General features: G+C 35.1%; 1 protein-coding gene across 3 annotated transcripts in view; it reads left to right on the plus strand.

The window, feature by feature from the left end:
• SEMA3D (semaphorin 3D) overlaps positions 1–23,800 on the plus strand; it is a 178,581-nt gene that overhangs the window by 15,540 nt on the left and 139,241 nt on the right. For all 3 annotated transcript variants that reach the window (XM_031679711.2, XM_072965104.1, XM_072965105.1), the window contains exon 2: positions 10,331–10,426. The gene's annotated coding sequence lies outside the window, so the exon portion shown is untranslated. The remainder of the gene's footprint in view (positions 1–10,330; positions 10,427–23,800) is intronic.

Genomic DNA, 23,800 nt, shown 5'->3' on the forward strand with positions numbered 1-23,800 from the left:
TGCCTCTTTGGTGTAAGGATTATCTTGACCTCGTTATTTTTTAAGAGACAGCAGACATAGGAGAAGCTCTGAAAACCTAGTAGAAGCTACCCTTTTGTAATAGAAATTTGCATTTATAAGGGAAATCTCTATTTGTAAGGGTATCTTCTACTCTGTACCAGGAAGACAAAGGTGACTAAATCTTAAACTCTCATCACTGGAGAAGACCACTGACTTACGTCTGCACAACAACTATACCCTTGTTTTCTGGGCTTTGCTTGGTAACTTCCCGTAACTGGCTCCTCGTACTCCATATCTTTCTTTTGTCTTTAGCTGAAGAATGTATTTAAGGTGTAGCTTGTGCCACTTAGTTTAGTTACTCAGTTTTCCTGGGTATCCTCCATGTATACAGGAGGTATACATGTTATTAAACTTCTGTTTATTTTTCTCCTGTTATTTTTTTTTTTTATTATAGGGGAAGGGGGTGTCTCAGCCAGAAACCTCGAAGGGTAAAGTGAAATTATTTTTCCCCCTTACAATGTATATGTATGTACATATATATGTCTACTGCAACATGTTAATCCTTTAGGATATATATAATATAGGATATATATATGTGATTATATATAATAATATAGAATATATATATGACTACATATATAGTACATATAGGATATAATTTTATGTATATGTGTGTGTGTATATTACAAGATTAACATGTTAAATGGTAAGAAAGTTTTGGAGGGTTATTAAATACATTTTAAAAAACTTCTTAGGAAAAAAATTTGTTAGGAAAGAATCAGAGCACTGAAGTAGAAGATGGGTTTCCTACTTTCTCATGTAAAGTAGTTTTTATTGTGAAGGAAAAGCCGGGCTGGTCTAACAAGATAACTCACAAGTCTAGGAATGTGAAGAAGAGGCTGGGCTGGGCTGGCAGGATAACTCAAAACTAGGTATTGGAATACTGATCTGAGATCTGCTAGACTAACTTGTAAATCTAGGTTAATTAGTGGTGGTTTGCTGTTCATGTTTTTTGCTAGCCAGCTGGATTTTCAAAGATACATATCTGGCTTTGGAATGTTGGTTTGCTGCCTCCCCGCCTCCACTTTTGTGATGATAATGCTGCTAAAGCTGTTCTATGCCTATTGGCCGAATACCCCAAGCTTGTACTTTACCCTGTAAAACCTGATGCGCACGTCTTGGAGGTGCTAAGAGCTTCGGAGCAGAAGCCCCTCTGAGCCTGCCGGCCGTAATACATCTGAGTACTCCAACCCTCCGAGTGGTCCTTGTTTCTTGACTGGCCTGTCATTTCTGTAACGTTTCAACAGTAAATAACATGAAAGCATGTGATGACTCAGACTCTCCTCTCCCAGTTGTAGTACTCACCCCTTGAAATCGCCTGTTTTCTAGTCTGCAGCCTCTGTGAAGGCAGGAATGTATGTGTCTGGATGACCATGCTGTCACTGTAGCGCAAACAAATAAGCATTAAATGAAGGAATGATTCTTGTATAGGATGTATGTCTGTGAAGTGTTCTTTGTGATGCTTTCATTGGTTGAAGACCTTTAGGAAGATTCTTCCAGGCAACCTGGAAAATGTGAAGTCTTTGATTTGCTTTCTTGTTCTTATTTGAACTTACCTTGTGACTTATATTGTTGTTATCTATCAATTTTAGAATAGCCCCGTGATTCAAGAAACCTAAGCCAGATACAGGTTTATTTAAAGGTACTTGCCTTCATGCACATTTTGGAACTCATTTGTAAAGAGAGGCTTTTAGTAATAATTCAGCTACTTAAAAATATAAAATAAATATAGACTATACTTAAACATTGTTAAAAATTGTTGAATAGTATTTGCTGTTCATTACCCTGAGCAATTTGCTCTGAGTAGCTTGTAGAAAGGATGAAGCTTTCTTGGAACTGGTGTCTAACTGCACACCCCTCACCCCCTCACCAAAAATGCCAAGTAATTGATAGATTATGTGAGCAGAGATGGGACTTTTCCACATTTTTAAAATATGAAAGTCTGGTACAAAATGCTGTCAAACCATTCAACTAGACTAGACTTTAATCCAAAATAAATGTCCTTATCAAAAATATTCATGTTAATAGTATACTTTGCATTTTCTGGTTTGTTGTTTATAGTTCTTTGTCTGTAGGAGGTAGCCTTATGTAAAATGTGGCCATTTTACATTTATCATCTGGGTGTGAACAAAGAAAAAGAGATAACATTTTTACACAATATCATGCCTTCTTGATGTGATCACCTTTAATAATAGAAACCAAAAGAAACATTTCCCAATGTATTCATCATAATTCTTCCAGGAAGCAGATGTGCAGTCTTATTGTCTCTTAATCATGTATTTATTTATTGCATTACATCTTTCATTTGTGAATATTTTCCTGTCGAGGGAAATTCCATCCTTCCTGGAATAATAATTCCCAAATTTTATATGTATTTTTTTAAGCTGACGAGTTGATGTGGAAATACACTCTCCCTTCTTATTTGTATTTTTTTTTGGATTGTATCTCTATATAGGTGGAGTTTAAGTGCTTATAACTCTTCCTGAGGACATTTCTGTGGTATCAAAAATAATAAATCCAGGGAATTTTAAGGGGAAATAATCATATTTCTACTAAAATATGAACAAATGAATCTCCAACAATAGTATCAGCTTCATAGGAAATTATAGTATCATCTAAAGGTGAAAATTTATAGTGACTCAACCTCTTACCACTCTAGTTCTTGCATTCCTTTCCTTCACTCCTGCTGAAATGATTTATGTTTCCCTCAGAACATCCCCACCCTTGACTGTGCACCATATTTCCAAAAACTCTTGGTTTCACTTGTTCAAGTATCCAGCCTAGATCGCCAGATCAGGTATTTTAAACAAACAAACAAACAAAATCAGCCTATTGCAACTCTCATACATAATGATGCATAATCTGGTTTGAGCTCTTTGATCCCCAGGTGGATTTCAGTTCATCTGAGTCTAATGGATTACCTATTGGTCCTCCAGCCATCTTTGCTGGTGGGTAGTTCTCTAAGGCCAATTCATTTGTGTTGGCCTCAGAACAATGTTCAGAAATGTTTGGCAAATCTGGTAATTATACTCACATTCACAATACCTATATGCCATCATTCAGATCATGGTGTGATCAGTTGTTTTGGCCATAGTCTGTTACACGTTGTATCTTCCTGTACAAACCTCCAGCTCATATTTCCTTATCTACATTTATATCTTCCTGGCCTTCAAACACAAAATGTGCAAAATAACACAGGTTTTTTTAATGTTTTATTTTCGGTACTGAACTTATTAACCTCTTTATTTCTATTATCACCATTCAATCTGAATTTAATCAACAGTCGTATATAATGCAGTGTAGAGCATATGTTTTGGGCTTAGTCTACCTGGGTTCCCATCCTTGCTCTATCACTTATTGACTGTAGCTTTGGACACCTAATTTTATCTTTCTGTTCTAGCTTCCAGAACTGTAAAATGGAATAATAATAATATTTAACAGGTTACTGTGGGGATTAAATAAATCAATATGAGTTCACAACTTAGCAGTGTCTGTTCTTTAATTATCCCCACATGTTAGCTGCTATTATTATCACTTTCTGTTGCTCTTTATTTCTAGTTAGTTGAGCAATTTTTCTTGAAACGTCCCTCCTTTTTGTTCTGACTGCCTACACCATGACTCAAACCTTTATGATCTTTTGCATGAATTACTTGAATAGTTTCCTAACTCATATTCTCACTTAATCATAAGCTATAACTTAGAATGTTGCATTCCAAAACCTTTATCTTGGTTAAGAATACTGTATTTGGTAAGATAAAGGTTTTATAGAAAAATATATAATCTAAGCAAAACTGAAAATGGCATTAAATATTATGAATATATGTATATATGTGTATGTGTGAATGGGTATGTATGTGTGTGTATGTATATGAAACCTTGTTCTAAATGAAAGTAAAAGGAACATCATTCTAACCAAATTAGACACTCATGATTATTAAACCTGCTCATGCTGTTAACCGTCTTCTTGGTACCTTCCTTTGTTGATTAAAAAACTACAGAAGCATGTAATATGCTCAGGTATGTATTTATACAATTTTATGTTACAGAGACCATATATATTTTAAAATTTGTGAACCAGTTTTCATTTTCTCCTGATATATATATATTCATATATATAAATATATAAAATATATATATATATTTTCTTTATTGAATCTTCTTTCCATTAATTGAAACCCCTTATACCACTCACTTGTTCCTATTTTTTTGAGAGGGATGCTCTTTTGTTTAAAAGGAATGATCTGAAGTGACTTAGATGTTGTGAATTTTTAAAAATCGCTCTACATATGCATCAAGTTGCTGAAAAATCCCAAGTAATGAAACCATTGTGGTAAAGTATGATTTTCCCCTGATAATGTGATCCTTTCATCATCAGCCATACTCTCATGCCACATGGTCATTCATTCCCTGCCCAGAGTGACGGCAGAGTCCAGTTAAAGTGCCTTAAATTGGTATGATCTGGCTTTAATCTAACTTGGCAGCTTAGATCACACTTATTTCAACCACATGAAACTGCAACAACACTAACAACACCTCTTTTCTCATGCCATGTCTTATGTGTCTCCTCAAGTATTACTTACTCTCCAATTCCAGCCTAAATGATATCCTTGGTATGAAATTTTTATCGTCTTCACCCAATTCCCCTTCATCTTAATCACCATTTTTAATGATTTAGTTCATACTTTATATCTTTTATAGCAATTGCATTTTGCCCAAATTATAGCTGTTTGTGTACATGTTTTCTTTAAGTACATTGTTACCCTCCTGAGTAAAGGACCATATTTTACTGAGCAGCTACAGACAAAATACAGTGGAGCTGAGTCTCATACAGGTTCTAAGTTTTAACATCACTATTTCAAGTTAAAATTGCATCCTGTCAATACTGTCCTGAAAAGTCACTAAAGTAATACATAAAGTGTATTATGCAGCATTTGTGTGCCACTTTAGGAGCTGACATTCAGTCTCTCAATAATGTATAACACTGAAAGTTTTCCTTCTACATTGGCTCAAGTCACTGTTTCTTCACGTTAGCACAGATGAAGTAATTGGCTTGTATTTAGAGGCTGCGTCGTGTGAAAGAATCCACGCCTCTTTAAACACGAAAACCAAATACAGCTTGGTGAGATGCTTAGACTATCAGAGCTGAGAGTGACTAAGGGAATTTCATTTTTTTCCCTTAAACTTATTTTTTTAAAAGCTAAGTTGTCTAAAAACTATTTTGTACCTTCTTGGTTTTTGTGAAATTTAGTTGTCTACTTTCACAAGTGTTGGGATAGGTAGGTAGGTAGAGATATAGATAGAGGTTTGGGTAAAAATATACTAGTTTGGGGGACTATATCAAACCTAAAAACTTTTGTGCATCAGAGCAAACAACTGAGTTTCAACTGCAACCACTGAAATGGGAGAAATTATTGCAAATCATATATTTGATAAGGGTTCATATCTAGAATATATAAAGGACTCCTACAACTCAATAATAATAATTTTAAAAAACTGAAAAATGAACAAAGGACTTGCAAAGACATTTATTCAGAGACAATTTAGAGATAACCAATAAGCATATGAAAAGATATTCAACGTCACTAATCATTAGAGAAATGTAAATCAAAACCACCATGCCATGCCATTTCACATCCATTAAGGTGGCTACTGTCCAGAGAACAGAAAATAAGAAGGGTTGATGAAAATGTAGAGAAATTGGAATCCTTGTGCACTGTTGGTAGGAATGTAAAATGATCCAGCCTCTTAGTAAAACAGTATGGAGTGTTCATAAAAAAACTCAAAATGTGCCCAGGAGTGGGATTGCTGGGTTATATGGTAAGTCTATTTTTAGTATTTTTGTAAGGAATTTCCATACTGTTTTCTATAATTGCTACACCAAACTACATTCCCACCAATCGTATAAGAGGATTCCTTTTTCTCCACACCCTCTCCAGCATTTATCATTTGTGGACTTTTTAATGATGGCCATTCTTACTGCTGTAGGTGATACCTCACTGTTGTTTTGATTTACATTTCTCTGATCATTAGCAATATTGAGCATCTTTTCCCTATGAGCAAGCAGTGCCACTCCTGGGCATATATCTAGAGGGAACTCTAATTTGAAAAGATACATGCACCCCAATGCTCATAGCAGCACTGTTTATACTGGCCAAGACATGGAAACAACGTAAATGTCCATCAACAGATTACTATAAAGAAGTTATGGTATATATACAATGGAATACCATTTAGCCTTAAAAAAGAATAAAATAATGCCATTTGTTGCAACATGGATGCACCTGGAGATTGTCATTCTAAGTGAAGTAAGACTGGAAGAGATAGAAAAATACCATATGATATCACTTATATGTGAAATTAAAAAAAAAAGACACAGATGAACTTATTTACAAAAGAGAAACAGACTCACAGACATAGAAAACAAACTTAAGGTTACCAGGGGGAAGAGGGTGGGAGGGGATAGATTGGGAGATTGAGATTTGCAGATACTAACTACTGTGTATAAAATAGATAACCATGTTTACATGGGAACTATATACAATATCTTGTAGTAACCTATAATGAAAAAGAATATGGAAAGGAATATATGTATGTATCTATGACTGAAACATTATGCTGTACACCAGAAATTGATGCAACATTGTAAACTGACTATACTTATGATTACCACATGACCCAGCAATCCCACTTCTGGGTATATGTTCCAAATACTTGAAAGCAAGATATCAAAGAAATACTCCTCCACCGAAGTTTATTGTGATATTATTTATAATAGCCAAGAGATGGAAATAACCCAAATGTTCATCAATGGGTAAATGAACAAACAAAATATGGTTTGTATATACAATGGAAAGTTATTCAGCCTTAAAAAAGAAAGAAATCTAGTCACATGCCACAACATGGATAAACCTTGAAGACATCATGCTAAGTGAAATAATTCAGTCACAGAAAGACACATAGCATGTGAGTCCACTTTTATGAAGTATGTACGTTGTCAAACTCATAGAAAGTAGAATGGTGGTTTCAGGGATGAGGGAAAGGAGAAATGGGGAATTTGGCTCAGTGGGTATTGAGTTTCAGTTCTGTAAGATGAAAAAGTTCTGGAGATCTGTTGCACAACTGTTGCTGTACATAACAATACTGAGTTGTACACTTTAAAAAAGGGTAAGATGGTAAATTTCATGTTGCATTTTTTTTACCAAAATTAAAAATGATTTTAAGAATGCTGGTTTAAATACAAATGTTTAAATCTAGGATATTTGGCATTATATGATGTAGTGGTTCAGTTCAAATTATTATTCAAGAAAGGCTTTGCAATAGAAATATTGCTAAAAGAGCAAACTTTTACTCGGATAGACCTTTGTTCAAATCCATGCTTTGCTACTGGCTGACTATATGACCTGAAGCAGTAGTTTGAGTTCTCTCAGCATCAGTTTCATCACAAGCTAATTTGGATTAAAAATAATGTCTACCTGTAGAAGCTTGAAATGAAATGCATTGAGTTTAGCATGTAGTAAGCATTCAAAAAAAAGTTGTTTATTATTATCATTCTTATTGAAGGTTCCATTTAAAAAATAAATATTTATAACTTCTACTGCAAGTTCAAAGCTTCTTTGTTAGAACAGGCATCTATGACTTTTCATTTCAATTTATATTTGGAAGATAGGCAGGCTTTACTTTTTTTTCCTACTATTTTTGAAAGGGCATTCAGACATGAAATGCTTGATTATTTACTTGAATCAGGATTGAAACACTTGGTTAGTTGAAGGCAATTCTGGGAATGAGAAGAAGGGCCCCTCTCTGAATGACTGGAGCTGGATTTCTGAATTGCGTCTTTCAAAAATAATGGGGTTCTTTGCCCATTTTCCATTAATTTACATTTTTCATAGAAAATTGCCTTGGATCAGATACCTTTTAAGTAACATCTTTTGTTTTTTTTTTTCATTACTTTAAAAAAGTGCAGCCATAACTAATCTTAATCTTTCTCACTCCCATAACTAATCTTAATCTTTCTCACTCTCCCTATATCTTTTCTGTTGCACATTTGATTCTTTCTTTCCTTATTTATTTTCCTATCATGTTTACCATTTTTATAGCCTTTGTTTTTTTGAGATTCCATTTCTTACTTTTCAAGTGTTATAAATATACTGTTAGGAATTTTTGCTTTATTTTGCTGTTCACTTTCTCACAAGCACTGTGTTCTTTGCTTTGTAAGAGTTTTCTTACTTAATTATGATTCTGTTGTGTGGTGAGTGGTATTGTTTTCTACTTTACACAGATGAGAGAATAGAGGCATAGAGCAATTACATAACTTGCCCAAGTTCCCGCCTATTAAGTGTGAGGAATGGGATGTGGACCCAGGCGGTTTAATTCCAGAGCTCAAGCTCCCCATTGCTACAGAAATATCAGCTCATTTTCTTGGAGAGACACTTTCAAAGGCTGCCTTTTTTCCCTTTTCCTTTATCCTCTGTATGTTTTACATTCTTGCACATTTCTTTTAGGAATTTTCTTCTTCCCTTCAAGCTGTAGATTAACATTTTAGAAAACACTGCTTTCCCTCTCCTGTGTCTTTCATACTGCATCTCTGTCCTTCCAGGTCACTAGCTCACTGCTAGGATGTCCTCAGGCTCTGAACATTTGCCCTGTAACATTCAGTTGCTGACTCAGTTCTTTTACTTTTGACTTCCAAGTAGTCTGAGCATTTTAAATGTTATTTTCCTTTAAGTCAGTTCCAAGATGATGCTTGCCTCTGCTAAGTGTATTTCCTCTAAGCTACTGGAACCTTCTGTTCTGCAGATTGCTCCTTGGTGCATTTGGAAAGAAATTGCCAAGTCTCTTTTTTGTGCATATGCTCATTTTTCAGTTCCTGGAGACTGGACAGAATTTCCAACTCTTTTTCTACATTTTCCTTCTTCAAGTTTCGCCTCACTCTCCCAGGATACCTCTCCTATATTGTTTTCTCTCCAGCCCACTTCACTTCAGAATACCCTGTTGTTCCGAATGCTTGAATCTACCGGAACCTTCTACTGTCTTTGTTATTGTGGCATGAGTTGTATTTTAATCAACTAGGATATGTCATTCTGTGAAAACAAATGGCTACACATTCTGGAAACTTTAGTAACTAAATTTTTTTAATCATTTTTCACCTGATCTACGTCATCTGCTTCTTTCATTTTTCTTATAAGAATTGTGCCTTAATGATTCCCAAGAAGCTCATGATAAGGATGTGGCTTTACATAATAATCATTTTACATGAACTCTAAGTACTTATTGACGCTGTGAGTGAAGACACAAGTCACTTAAGAAATCCAGTGCAGCGGGAAGATGACAGGCATGCAGTCAGAAAGAAGATGCCAGTCTTTGCTCTTGGTGGTTCTTGTTGTCCACCTGACCTTAGGTTCTGTGCTATCTCCTCTTATTCTCAGCTTTGTTACTTGTAAAGTGGAGGATTAATGATACCTTACTCCAAAGGTGAGGCTCAAATGAGACAAAAACCCCACATGTGTTTTACAAATTGGAAATAGCTACACAGCAGGTCCAGATTATTATTATATTGACTGTCAAAGCATAGAGATGGAAGTTTGTCAAGTGCATAAAATATTTAGTGAAAATGAATGGAAAATATGACTTGAATGGTATAAGAATTTCATTTATTTGGTTTTCTACTGAGCATCAGGAGTTTTCTTAAAATACTGAAATCTGCACTTTGGGTTTTACTTAATAAAAGAAAGTTTCTGAGTAGGCCTGTGAATATTTGAGCATGTGAGTTTGGGTTGGTAACAGGTTTTGCTGACCCAAATATTGTCATCCAAAAATAATACCTGTGTGGGTAGTTCTGTTTCTTTCTATGATAGGGTGGCTTTTCCAGTGTGATTCATAGGCAAAACAGATGGCCCACAAGGACGTTCAGCAACATGGTTATTATGGAAGAAGTTCTACCTGGGAACCCCTTGCTTCCTTCTGTGAGGAGTCATCTCACTCCCACAGGAATGGTGATTTCAAGGTTTTATCTACCCACATGTCCAATTATATACCAGATTGCAAGCCAACACAAAGAATCGCTGAAAACAATGTTAAAAGGATGACTTATCCCATTTTATGCCCCTATGAAAACTGCTGAATTATGACACCATTTCAAGCCATTAATTAATGAAGACCTCCGTATGAACAAAACATGGAGGATAAAGCTAAAATTTTCAGTTCTTTTGAAAACTGAGCTTGTTAACATGATTCCAATTTATTTTATTCTGTTGATTGCTTTGTCTTTTAGAGTCGTGGTCATCATCTGAGTGGTGAAGTTGCTTGTATCCTATACATACAGACAGATAACAGCTGTTTCCCAGGACGGAGCCTCACTCCATACCAGGTGAAGGGATTTTTTGCTTGTGTGTTTATACTTCCCTTCCTAATTTTAGGATTGCCTTCTTTTCTGCCTTATTGCAATCATTATCTGAAACCTCTCCCCTTGGTGCCAGGTTGAAGAATAATATCTTTTCTCCGTATTATTTATGTCCTTTGCCTGTTTGTAGATAGCTAAGTTGCCCATCAACTTGTTGCTCTGCCACGATGTACTCATTTAATGCTTTCATCTTTTATTATTAATCATTTTTCTCTGCATCTTATTCATTCTTCCATCTTGTCTCTGAACTCCTTCCAACTTCTCTGCACCTTTTGGATAATGAGGTGCCTGGATCCGAACACCAGGTGCAGTCCCATCAGTCCTGTCAAGGAGGGTCCCACTGCCTCCAGGCCTCTGTGATGCCTTCTTGTTCCCTGAGGTGCTCACTAGAGAGATGATGCCTGTCTCTACAGGCAGAGTCAAGCACGACTCCATCTCCCCCCTTCTCCAGCAAATCCCTTCTGGCTCATTCTTCTTCCAGAGAGAAAGACCCAGAGTTTCTCTCCCTCTCTCTCACATTCTTGCTCTCTGTCTCTCACTGTAGTTCTGTCCCTGTTGTTCTTTGTTTGTAGTTTACTCATCCTGCCTGACTCATGACCTAATTGATCTGTTTGTTTCCTGTTTCTCTCTTTTTCTTGATCTAACTGAACGCCCTCCCAGTTCCGTAACTTTATACTTGGTGCGGATGGCAATCTCTGCCACTCTGACTTGCACGCACATCCATCTCTCAACCATACTGATGTCTTTCCACCTCCAAGGAAAATGATGCTTTTATTCTCTTACGTTTATCTAATATCTTGATCTCCAAAATATATAAGCAGCTCATACGACTCAATAAGAAAAAAATAAACAACCCAATCCAAAAATGGGCAGAAGACCTAAATAAGCAATTCTCCAAGGAAGACATACAAATGATCAAAAAGCACATGAAAAAATGTTCAATATCACTAATTATCAGAGAAATGCAAATCAAAACTACAATGAGGTATCACCTCACACCAGTCAGAATGGCCGTCATTCAAAAATCCAAAAATGACAAATGCTGGAGAGGCTGTGGAGAAAGGGGAACCCTCCTACACTGCTGGTGGGAATGCAGTTTGGTGCAGCCACTGTGGAAAACAGTGTGGAGATTCCTCAAAAGACTAGGAATAGACTTACCATATGACCCAGGAATCCCACTCCTGGGCTTGTATCCAGAAGGTAATATCTTGCCTTTTCATTTTTTCAATCAAATCACTATGTAGTTTGGCATTCTTTTAGGCTTGGAAATTTAATTATTTCGTGGTTCCTCAGAGAACTGAGCTGTACATTATTTTTAATACTTCCATTTGCAACTTAATAAAATAACATCTAGTTCAGTTTTTATCCATACATTATATATTTGGGGGAAAGATATAATAGGTATGGTATCTCTGAAATAGTTATGATGTAAATAATGGTTTGTATTTCTTAATACTTGTTAGTCCTTTCTTCTCTCACTCCATTCTTTCCTGTCTTTCCTGCTTCCTTCCTCCAATCACATAATGGTTACGGAAATCCTACCATCTGCAGGACAGTGTGAGGAAGAGAAAGCAGCACCTGTCATGCTAGATCCTGCTCTGAAAGTGAGGAACTGCAGCCACATCAAATCGCTTCCACTTGTCAGTTGTGTTCTCATACATAAGAGTGGGGTTCAAAAATATGAGGATTAAGTGAGAATAAGATGGCATTTTATTTGCAAATATAGGAATAGTGAGAGATAGATCCCAAATAAAAGTTTGGGGTCAGATTGAGGAGGACCTCGAAAACTCACCAAGTTACATGTAAAACAACAAAAGACTCCCATTGCCTGCCAGGTGACTTTTATCAAAACACCTTCAAGAGTATGAATGTGGTTTGCATATGAATGGAGAATTGAAGTGAGGGAGGCTGGAAAAGGAGCTTTGAAAATATAATAGTCCAGGAACTAAGTAGTAAAGACAGATGAAGATTAGAGCTTGGAGGAAAATTTGAATCTCGTACTATAGATTTGGGAGCCAACTTTAAAATTAGTGGCTTGTCAAAAGTGGTTAGATGGAGTCTCATACCACCTAGAGTGTCTTCATGGCTAATCCAGACTCCTGAATATGCCTCTGTGACTTGCTGAAAGGGAGTATTTGGAGATGGCAGTGTGGAAACCATAATTGTTACAGTCCTCTCTCAGTTGCTTCATATGCTTACAATTGGTTACAGAATTTTCAGGTGCAAGAGTCGTTATTGTCAGAGTAAGTTAATTTTAGGGTCTAGTATGACTAGGAAAAGGAGGAATAACCAAAGGGGGTCAACGGACCAAGAGACTAGGATCAGTCAGGGAAAAGCTAGCGGCTGCAATGAGAGATTGATGTGATTTACCAAGCCGGTAGACACAAGAGGCGCAGTTGGTGGGAATGGGTGAAGAAGTTAAAGTAAGGAATTTGTGAGAGACCAAGGGATTCTGAGCTTTTGCTTTCAGTAGAATAGAAAAACTTCTGAGTGATGTTGCAAATCAGTGTGCTTTAGTTGACTAAAGTGAAAATTTGAAAACAGAATATTCTTGGGGAAGGGGACTACACCTCTGGCCAGCAGAAGTTTTGTTATTTTATTCTCTTTTGTTTTCTCCAAATAGTGATGATGCATGTAAAGCTATGCATTAATGCTTTTCCTCTACTTACAAGTTTTGGGAAAGAAAAATTAAAAAGGAAATGGCTGATCATCTTTAGGCACAGTGTGAAGGACCCAGACATCAGAATATTTGAGCACTTTAGATAAAATATATAAGGTTTAAGGCAAGCATCAAATAGTGGAGAAAAGATACATAAATTGTACAGTGTGGACCTGTTTAGGGATACCAGATTATTAACTTCTTTGTAGAAGCATCTTTTTCAGAACTTAGTCTCACATGGGAAAATGAATTAAAAATCTTTCTGTTAATATTTTGAAAATAGCCACAATCTTTTATTGAAGTTATTTTCATTTAGTAAACTACACCAGTATTTCAGCATTAACATCACAATTGTTACCTTGTTTGATATTAACATAACTTATTTATTTACTGCCACGTTTTTAGTATGGACTTTCTTTATCCATCTAAGCAAGTAAGAATGGCTCTTTTATAAAATGAAGAAATAGAGTCAAAGCCCAGATCTTTTTTTTTAAAAACCTGACTTAAATAGTAGGCTTGTGTCAGGGATCGTGAGACTTTCTATATTTCTAAGTGGCATTTATTCCTGAAGCATGTCAGCTTCCCTGCACAGTGACTTACTGTTTTTATCTTTATAAAGAGTAAAGTAAACTATTATGCAAACTCACTTCCATTTGGGAACTGTGGTGCCAAGTGTTAATGGCATCATTATTCCAAACAAAATGTGTTAGAACTATTACTTTTTGTGATAGGTTTCTTGTGGGAATTTCTATGAAGGGTTTGTAGTTTGTAAGATATTCGCATGGCATAACTATTTTCTTCTTACTATCTATTATGCGAATGATGTTCTTGGTAGACAGATTGGTCCTTTTATAAAGACATGTCAATTTCTTAACTTTTGCTAGCGGTCTGTTGAGTGTATCATTTATACTAAATGAATCTGGGTTATAAATAGGTGATAGCTTTGGAGGGAAATAGAAACAACACATAAGGGAATGGATGGAGTTTGCTCCTAAGTTGGTAAGCAGCTTAAAAGTATTCAATATTGAATTAGAATGCTGTCAGGATCATAAGTCTTAAAGAGAGGCTTGTTTTTCTCAACAGAGAATTTTGGAATTTTATTGTTCTTGACAATCTCCTTATTCCTTCAGGTTATTAGAATCAAGCTCCAGCATTCTTATAAAATACTTAAAAGTTGGAGACTGCTTTATTATATGAAGAATTACTTATTTTACAGCATAATATGAAATATAAATATAGTAACACCTTACTTTGTCTACATATAGCACTTCTAAGCTAATATATATGTGATATATAAATATATGTCAGAAATAGATGATTAAAAATTACCAATCTTCAGAAGAAAAATCAATAAAATTGAATAAATCCAGATAAATTTGGACTTTAAAGCACATGAGGTAAAATGAAGAAAACTGTGTAAATGTGATGAGTCATACTGTTCATTCATTATTTCAACAGCGTAGCATTAAATTGTTGTTAATTAGGGTGCCTCAGTTTTTTAATGAGAAATCAAAGACTGATTGCTTGTTATATGATTGGTGCAAAGACTACTCTGGTTATATCAGACTCTTTAATAATTTGCATTCTAAGGGAGGAGGATATAGCTCAACTGTTAGAGTGCAAGTTTAGCATGTAAGAAGTCCTGAGTTCAATCCCCAGTACCTCCTCTAAAAAATAAATAAATAAATAAGTAAACCTAATTACTTCCCCCGCAACAACAGCAGCAACATAATTTGCATTCTGTTGAAGAGCTAACCTGCATTAGAAATAAATATCTAAAATAATATAAAGCATTCATATCTGTAAATATGGTACACCTAGAAGGTGAAAAAAAACTGTTATTATTTGACTGTATTTTTTGAAATGTGTTTCACAGTCACTGAGTATATAAATGAATAATTTACAGAATGTCTTTCATTAACACCATCAGTAGGGGCTGCTCACTGATTTGCCCATAACTGAAGATTCATGTACGCTTTCATATTACTCCCTAGTGTAAAATACGTTAAGTTTCAGTATGACTAAATGTTTTTAGGACTTTAATATGTACCCATGGCAAAGAAAATAAGTCGCTGACCCATCAGGGAGATTAAAATTAATGCCATCACCTCATAAGCACCAAGCTCTAATGGACAAGTTAACTAGCCTCCTAGTGACTTAGTGCACAGTAAGAAATGCATTTTGTTAATTATTATCTCTTAGCAAGGTATTTTTAAATTACAAGAGAAAATAAAAGTATTTGTATCATGCTGAAATATTTAGGGGTGAAGGGTACTGATAGCTTCATCTCACATTGAAAATGTTTTTTTTTAAAAATCAGGTGGATTGGCAGAATGGATTGATAAGTCATAAAGCAAATATAGAAAAATGTTAATCATTGAATCCGGGTATGGATATATGGATATTTGCTGTATACTTTATGTTTTATAAATATTTAACATTTTTTATAATAAAATTTGGAAAAACATTTGCAACCTAAGAGACTATTACATCATTTTTGAAAGCAATCAATGTGATAAAACATGAAGGGAGCTGCCAATAATAATGTGACATAGTTCCTTATAAGTAGAAAGACAAGCTAGGCTGTATTTTAAAAAATGAAGTATATTTTATAAGTTAATTTGAACTTTAGCTAAATTCCTTTCAGACATATGCATTTTATGAAAAAAAAAAAGATTTTGCTCTTTTCTCTAGATTATGTGTTTAAACCTAATTATTTTTTATGATTGTCTATTATTCAGGGCTCACCTAAAGTTATCACCTTGCGCTGTATTTTCATCAATGGGCTTATTCAGTTTTACGAGTCTCTCTGGTAATTTACAAAGCACACTTTATTCTGCACTTCTACTGCCCTATTAACAAGGAAACAATCTCTACTACTGTATTTTAAATCATTGCCATCCCAACCATTACTTCATTTGCAATAAAAAGCACAAATAAACTCAGCAAGTGCATTTCATAGATGTTTGTTTCTGAAGTGTTAATGAGTACATGCCTGGTCAGCCTTGGCACAGAGGAAAGGCAGACCCCCCACGTGAGGCTGGATGGGGTACCAAAGTGTACCTCTCTGTCCATCCCCCTCTCATCTACTAGTCCTTTCAGGTTTTCTTCCATCTTGTTTTGAAATAAAACATTTAAGCAGTCTGGTAGAAGATAACTATTATCAGCCACTATGAATTATCAATATTTGAGTTTTAATTAATGTATATCCTAGACAGTCCTACGAAAATGGGGCACAGGGAAAGTTTGGAACTTAGAAGTTCTCTGATGTCTGTAACATCTGAACATGTCTTAGTTCATCAGGCACCAGGGAAGAAGCAGCGTGGAGGCCAGGCCGTCAGGAGTAAGCTAAGGCAGGGTGCTCGGTAGGAGGAGCAAGATAAGGCCTCTTTGGGTTGAGTTGATGGAGAGACAGTCCACACCAGGGCTAACCATCTTTGGATGATCTGTGTCCATACCGCATGCAATAGTCTTTATAGAGATGACCAATTCAGAAAGACCTTTGATGACAAATGATGTTTGTGTCTCTGCCATACAATTCTGATACTTCCACTGATATTTTTCACTGAAACAAGTACAGTATAAAGTCATTATAATGCCTTGAGTCCTACTAGTCACATACTTTTTAATGTCATCAAGATTAGAAATTACCTATAAAGAGTTATTTATCTCTCACAGAATCAGGGTCACAGCTTTGTGATAATTGCCCAGTAGGAACAAGTGCAAATGTCCCAGTTTCTGAGGCTACTTGACTTTGATTTGCATGGGCGCCAAGAGCAAAAGATTGACAACTATGCTTGGGCTTTCTGCGATCTCATTAGGTTGACAGAATAACAACATTTACCATATGGGTGACAAGCAGGTGGTCAGTTTCTCATCTGGATCAATATTTGTATTTGTTTCCTAAAGTATACTTTTTATAGAAATTATTTGGATAATGAGATTATAAATATGTATTTGAAGGCATATCACTAGTACCTAATCTTAGCAACGCTCTTTTATCATAAAATTATTACTAGCTATCATATGCTCTGTTGAAGCTCTATTGTTCCACTGTTTTCCAAGCATAATCAATAGCTCTGTTTTCTCTTACTGTTAGATATTATTAACTTTTTACATACTTCTTCAGTCTGAGATCATTTTCATCCTTGCCAACTTGTCTTTTCCACAAACCAACATAGGTTTATGCTGTCTTCATACTTTACTGCTGTTCCTTTTTAGGCAAGAATACAGAAGTCTTTTGGCTACCAAATCATTTAATTTGTTCACCTGAGATCAAATTTAGTGGTGAATGTTGGTATATCCTTCACTTGTTTATGGTTAACAATGATCTTTCCATATGCAGCTTTTCCTAAGAGGTCAATTCAGTCATTACTTACTTGCACATTTCAGTAAAATTTGTCCAACAGATGTTTGAAATAATCAAAACCTAAGATCAAAAAGCACTCTCTTTGTGTAAACAAGTACTTTTCTACAAGTAAGTGTGGGTGTAAAATAAAACATAAAACACAACAAGGAAGGAATGAAAGCATTGATAAATGATTAATAAATCAGAGGGAAGCAGGAAATTGTAGACTGATCATATTTTCCTGTATTTCATTATCAGGTCATAGCAAACATACCATAATGAACATCTGACATAATTAGAAAGTAAACAATTCCGGATGTATAACAAATTTGTAAGAGGTTTTCTTTGCAAATTAGTTTTGTGGGCTTTTTCATTATTTTAATCCAAGTGAACTTAGAAAACTTCTGATTCTTTTTAGAGAGGACCTAAAATTTGTGAATTTATAATATGAATGACAATTTATTTAACAGTTTTTAGAAAAAATTTAACATAAAACCTCAGGATGGCCTAGAACCTTCAGTTCAATATAATGAACTGAATATGAAATATTAATGCAAAAAGGTATTATATGAAATGCTTTGAGAATATATAAAGAATGGTATTCAAATAAAATAAAATATAATAATTAAATGAAAAACTGCATGCCTGAATGATTATCACACATACACACAAATTGATTATGTACTCAATTTTAACCAGTACTGAAATATATTCTTGTCAGGTTATTAAATCATCTGATGAAGAACTATATACTTTCTGGAATTGATTTTGAAAGCAATCTATTACTGTTTGTTAAGAACATCACACAGTTTTTGTTTGCTTGTATGTTTGCTTTGTTTAGTTTTGTTTTAGTTTGGGATTGTAAGATTTCCAGAAATTGTTTGTATATGAGTAAACATAGATAAGTTTACCTGGTTTTACTGAAGATTTCCAAAGTGAAGAAGGAAGGAAGGAAAGGAGACAGATTATGCAGGTCCAAGGGAAGGAAGGAGAAAATGAGCAAACTTCATGAATAACAATTTATTTTCTCTCTTCAACTTTTATATAGGTTTTCGGTGGTTATTTCCTTATGTCGCTTTGCTTGCCTTTTAGTTTCAGTTATATAAGATAGCTTCTCTTATTCCATAGAGGGGTGTGTGTGTGTGTGTGTGTGTGTTTATGTATGTGTGTGTGTGCACATGTGTATTTCTTTGTTGCAAATAACAGTGCTATTTAAACATTTATATTGCTTAGCATTTGAAGAAAGTTCAAGTGCTATTAAGCCTTTTCAATATTATAACTGGTTTAAATTTATTTTTAAAACTTTGGAAACATTATTTTGAAATATTATTTTGTTGATCCCACATATACAGTGAAAGAAAGTCACAGGAAACACAAAGTAACACCATCACCACAGAGGGAAGTCAGTGTGAATGAAGTCAGCTTTGGATTCTCTCTAGTGGGACTTGATTTTGGTACCACAATAAGGACATTGTTATACTAGGATTCTACCTACCTGGTGAACTTTGATGTAAACTCAAAAAACAGCAACATAGAAAACCTTCAATGACTGTAATCTTCTGGCTATAAACCTAGCAAAAGGTGGAAAATACAGAAAAGTGTAGGAGATATGAAAATGAAGCTTGAAGATTCAAGCAGTAAGTTAATATATTGCATTTGCAAATTCTCCTGCAGATGTGATTTGATGGATGGTCCTAGTTGCAGTGATACATTTTTTAATTTCCCAGAAAAGCACTTAGAATGGAAATTTCCAGAGCTTTTCAGTTCACAGTACCTTAGCAGCTCAGTAACATGTCCATGGCACCATTAGCCCAATAAACAACCAACCAAGAATTCTGTTTATTAAATAGTTTCAGCCAAACAGTTTATTAGTTATGGCCAGACAACTTAATAAGTGTTTATGACCTGACAACCTAAATCGAAAGGAAAAATAAAATTAATATTTTTATTTTATTCTTAAATAGCCTCAGTTATTTATTAATGGGGGTGGGAGGTGTGTGCATAGGCATGTTGGGCCCTGCACAGTTTCTCAAACCTTGGGAACAGATTGAACACTGTCAACTTCATGACCTGTTCCACGTGGATTTTCAGGAGGTACTTATTTTTTATCTCATGACCTGCAGAAAACCCAGTTCTGCACAGCTACGACGCCCTTGAAAGGAATGTTGCCCTCTCTAATGCTGAAACTGTGAAATACCTTGAGCAGTAATTTGTAACTATCTAACATCTGTGCCTGACAGATGTTGAATGCTATTGTGTTTACCTTGACATTTTAAGGTGCCCCGCAGCACCCGCTGTGAGTTCGCTTAGCACTCCAGAGTGCCTTGGCGCACGGTTTTGGAATCAAGTAAACTGTGAGATGCTGAAGTGAATCTTAGTCCCTGAATCTTAAAACTGAGACGTCAGAAAGCCTCTGCCAGAGTGAAAGTACACGGGAGGCACCATAAAGCAACTATAAAAGCTCATCTCTTATTCTTGAATCTGAGCGTTTTCTAAGTCTCCTTATTGCGGTTGTTTCTCAGCATTTACAATATCTTTCTGTGGCTTTGGAAGTTTGATGTTAGCATACACAGCAGTTGTTTGAGGCAAATATTACTTGTATGTTTTAAGAAAATAATATTATCAGTGTCTGTTAGGACCTTATCATTTTGACATGGCATTTTAAGAATTGGGCTGAATGTTTGTCAAAATTTCCAACTACACATTTCACTCAGAAGAGCTACCTTTTCCCCAGCAGTCTGTGTTAGATGTACTGTAGGAGAGGAGGTTTTCTGTCCTCTTGTGTATGTATCCTAACTGCAGACGAACCCTGAGGTGCTGTAAGTCAGGGGATTTGAACTAATTTTCCAATTTTTCTAATTTTTGCATTTCAGTCACCCAGTTAACTATATAAACATTGTTTCCTTTTAAAAAGAAATATCTTACGGAAATGTGTATTTACTCTAAGCCAAGGAACTCCGTGGGTTTTATCTGGATTATTGGACAAAATCAAGTATGAGAATTTTTAAACTAGATGATGTTATCTGTTTCTTGAACAATGAACTGTGAGAACCGTGAGTGTCCCCATCTGAAGGCTCAGAACCAAAACCTAAAGTAAGTTATACTGAAGTGAACCATCAAGAATATAAATCCATTTTTAACTGAAAAGAAAAACAGAAAATATAAAAGCATAGAAGTCTTCTTACATATCTCAAGCAGGGCTAATATTGATCATTCATGGAGATCCCTAATTCCCATAAGTGACATTCTTATGATTTTGAATTCAAATTTTGAATCATTTATTTTTTTCCCACCTGTTCAATTTTAATCCCAATTTCCAACCACCTACTTTGTTGGTAAACTTTCCACACCTTTAAGTAAATTTACATCATCATAATCTCTGGCTGTGGTAACACATTAACTGGCTTTAGTAGCAGGGATAATTTGTTTAATTTTTATTCACTGGTTGAAATCACTTCTCATCTCGTAGACAATAGGTGTTTGAAGGAAGAAACCCAGAACTAGTGCTGGGCGGGCTGGTTTGTCTGGGACCTCGTGAATTCTCTCAGTTGAAAGACTCCTGAAAATCTAGAGGGTGAAGTAGCAGGGAGTTGGTCATATGAATGAAGGCATTTGGCGGTAATGGGAAGGGCATTTCTCCTATGTTGTATGTCCAGGACTGACTGGTTATTTCCCGTCCGACTACGAGACAAAGCAGTAAAGTAGCCTATACTGTGATGTGCAATATCTAGGTAAGTGAAACATTAGGAGAAAATAATAGGGTACTAGAAGAACAAATAGTCTGATTTTTTTTAACTTCATAAAATCCTATCACCTAAATGTTAGAAATATTGAGTGTGTGTCTATATGTGTGTGTGTATACATACACACACCTATATATGGTGTTTGTTTGCAGATTTTGCCTCTAAATTGTTCATGACATTTTATTTCTCATGATTGATATTGAATTGCTTTCTGTCTAAGTAACTAGTAGCACTTCTATAGATAGAGGCATATTTACAGATAGTTAGAAATAGGGATGATTAGAATGCTGGAGAGAAACTCTGTCCCTGCGCTTACAACTGTGAGTGAATAACATTAACTTTGTGGTGTGCGGCACAATGAAACCCCTCCCTGGAGGAATGTAAATGTTTACCTGGTTCACTCACTTCCTCCTAACTGCTATACCAAAGTGCCTTCTTTTGGGCTTTCTATTCCTTAGGCTCTTTCCTTGAAGTGTCCGTGTTTAGTCTGCTACTCCTCTGAGCACCCGTACAGATTTGCAACATACTTTTTGAGCTGGCTTCACAAGTCTGCTAACACGTTACCAAAATAATCTGCAGATTTTGCTGTGTATTTCTTCATAAAAATAGATATTCAGATGTATTTGTAAAATGAGAGAAGACTGGTTCTTGCCACTCTTCCATTTGTTTTATCTATGAAATTTGCCAGTGTGCTATATTTTTGCTTTTGAAAGTATGACTAATTTCTTTCTATCAGTGCAATGGTATGTCATCTTAACTGCAGACCTGAAGGATTTAAAAATAGTATATGTGAAATGTAATGTTGCTAGCATGTGTACATCTGTATACATATTGCAGAATTATAAAAACCTTACTAAAGATCCTTCCAGAAATTCTGGTGGTTGTGTAAATTGGGTTCATTTTTCTGTCCTGTCAAGTCTAAGGCCAAAAATATCTCTATACTGGGAATCCCTTCCCTTCTGTCTCAGAGCAAAATATATTTTCTACCTCTGGGGACGAGGATGAAGGGTGCAGATCTCCACATTTTACAGAAGTTTTAAAGCTAGCTATAAATTCACCTTTTATTTTATTTTAATTAATTTAAAATTAAAATTTTGACAGTGGTACTCTATTCACTTACAGGAAAACTTTTAAGTTTGTTTGAAACATCTGTGGTACAGTCAATCTCCCTTTTCAGTTGTAAATTTTATGAAATCTGAATACACACCAGCTGTTTCTAATGAAAATTTAGCATTCAGATAGGTAAATGCTGAAAGTGTGAAATGCACAGCTGATTTCAAAGACCTAAAATGAAAAAAATAAAGTGTCTGATTAATACTTTATCTATTGATTACATGTTAAAGTGATGATATTTTAATATGCTGGATTAGATAGAATATAATCATCTGTTTCACCTGTTACTTTTGCTTTTCTTATGTGGCTACAAAAAAATGTTTAAAATGCATATCTTGCATTGTATTCTTATGGACAGAACTAGTATATATTTTAGAAGTGGATTATATTAAATATAATATTACACATAATAACATATTTTATGTTATTTTTATCTCTAACCATCTTGAAATTACTGTGATAATAAAGTTAACATTTACTTTAGAACTTATGTGTCAGGTACTCTGGTAATCACTTTACTCATATAGCTGACTGTATTCAAGTGCACCATGTCATCTCATTTTCATGCCTAATTGCATGTAGCGTCATGACAGGTATGTAGTTGGCATCCATTATCATTCTTGTGAATGAGTAATTTTTAAGATGCTCTTATTGAAGACACTTTTTGTCTTATGGGTAAAGGTATGATAGACAGGGTTATTGAAAAGAGAAGAAAGATTTTAGCAGATTGTCTCAAGTAGACTTCCTCTTGATGTTACTTTTCCCAATTAAGGTGGCGATGTCTTAGCCTTTGGCGTTCCCAGAGAAAGTCTTTTCACTTCATGGCTCAAGAGAGAAATACTTAGGAAAAAAAAATGTATAAGATGAATTATATTTATTTTGAGAAACCATCTCTCAGCCAAAGAGAGAAAAGGTTATTACATTCACATCATATTGCTTGTCTGGGAATCTTTCTAGTGAGAAAGCAAAAAGAGCCATAAAATTAAAGAAAATATTGACAGGGTTTTCAGACACTAAGAAATGGCAGCCCCTCTTTCCTTTCTTATGAAGAATCTCTTTCTGGGATCTCTGAAACCAAACAAATATCAAAAGGCTTTATTCTTCTTTCTGAAAGATGTCTGCATCCTGTTCTCTAAGATCCATGACGAATGCAAATTGGGAAAGTGCTGTATTACCACGGAGAACGATTAAATAAAAATAGGACCACCATGAGACAGTTAGATTCTTTATGTCCCTGATGTAGTCTATGTCTTTTATAAATAAATTCTGACATCTTTAGAAAGCTTTTATTATGGAGTTTTAAATAAGGCTGTGATTTCATGTCTCAAAATAAATTTTGACTTTTAAAATAAAATTCTTATGGTAATAACTCCAGCTGATATTAAAGCTGTAGATGAAACTAAGCACTTTCTCAACATTTTACTAGGCATTTTTGGCTCAAAAATCTGTTATATTCTAAAGAAATAACTCATTAAGCT

Source organism: Vicugna pacos, chromosome 7 (assembly GCF_048564905.1).
Source record: "Vicugna pacos chromosome 7, VicPac4, whole genome shotgun sequence".
NCBI classification, from domain to species: Eukaryota; Metazoa; Chordata; class Mammalia; order Artiodactyla; family Camelidae; genus Vicugna; species Vicugna pacos.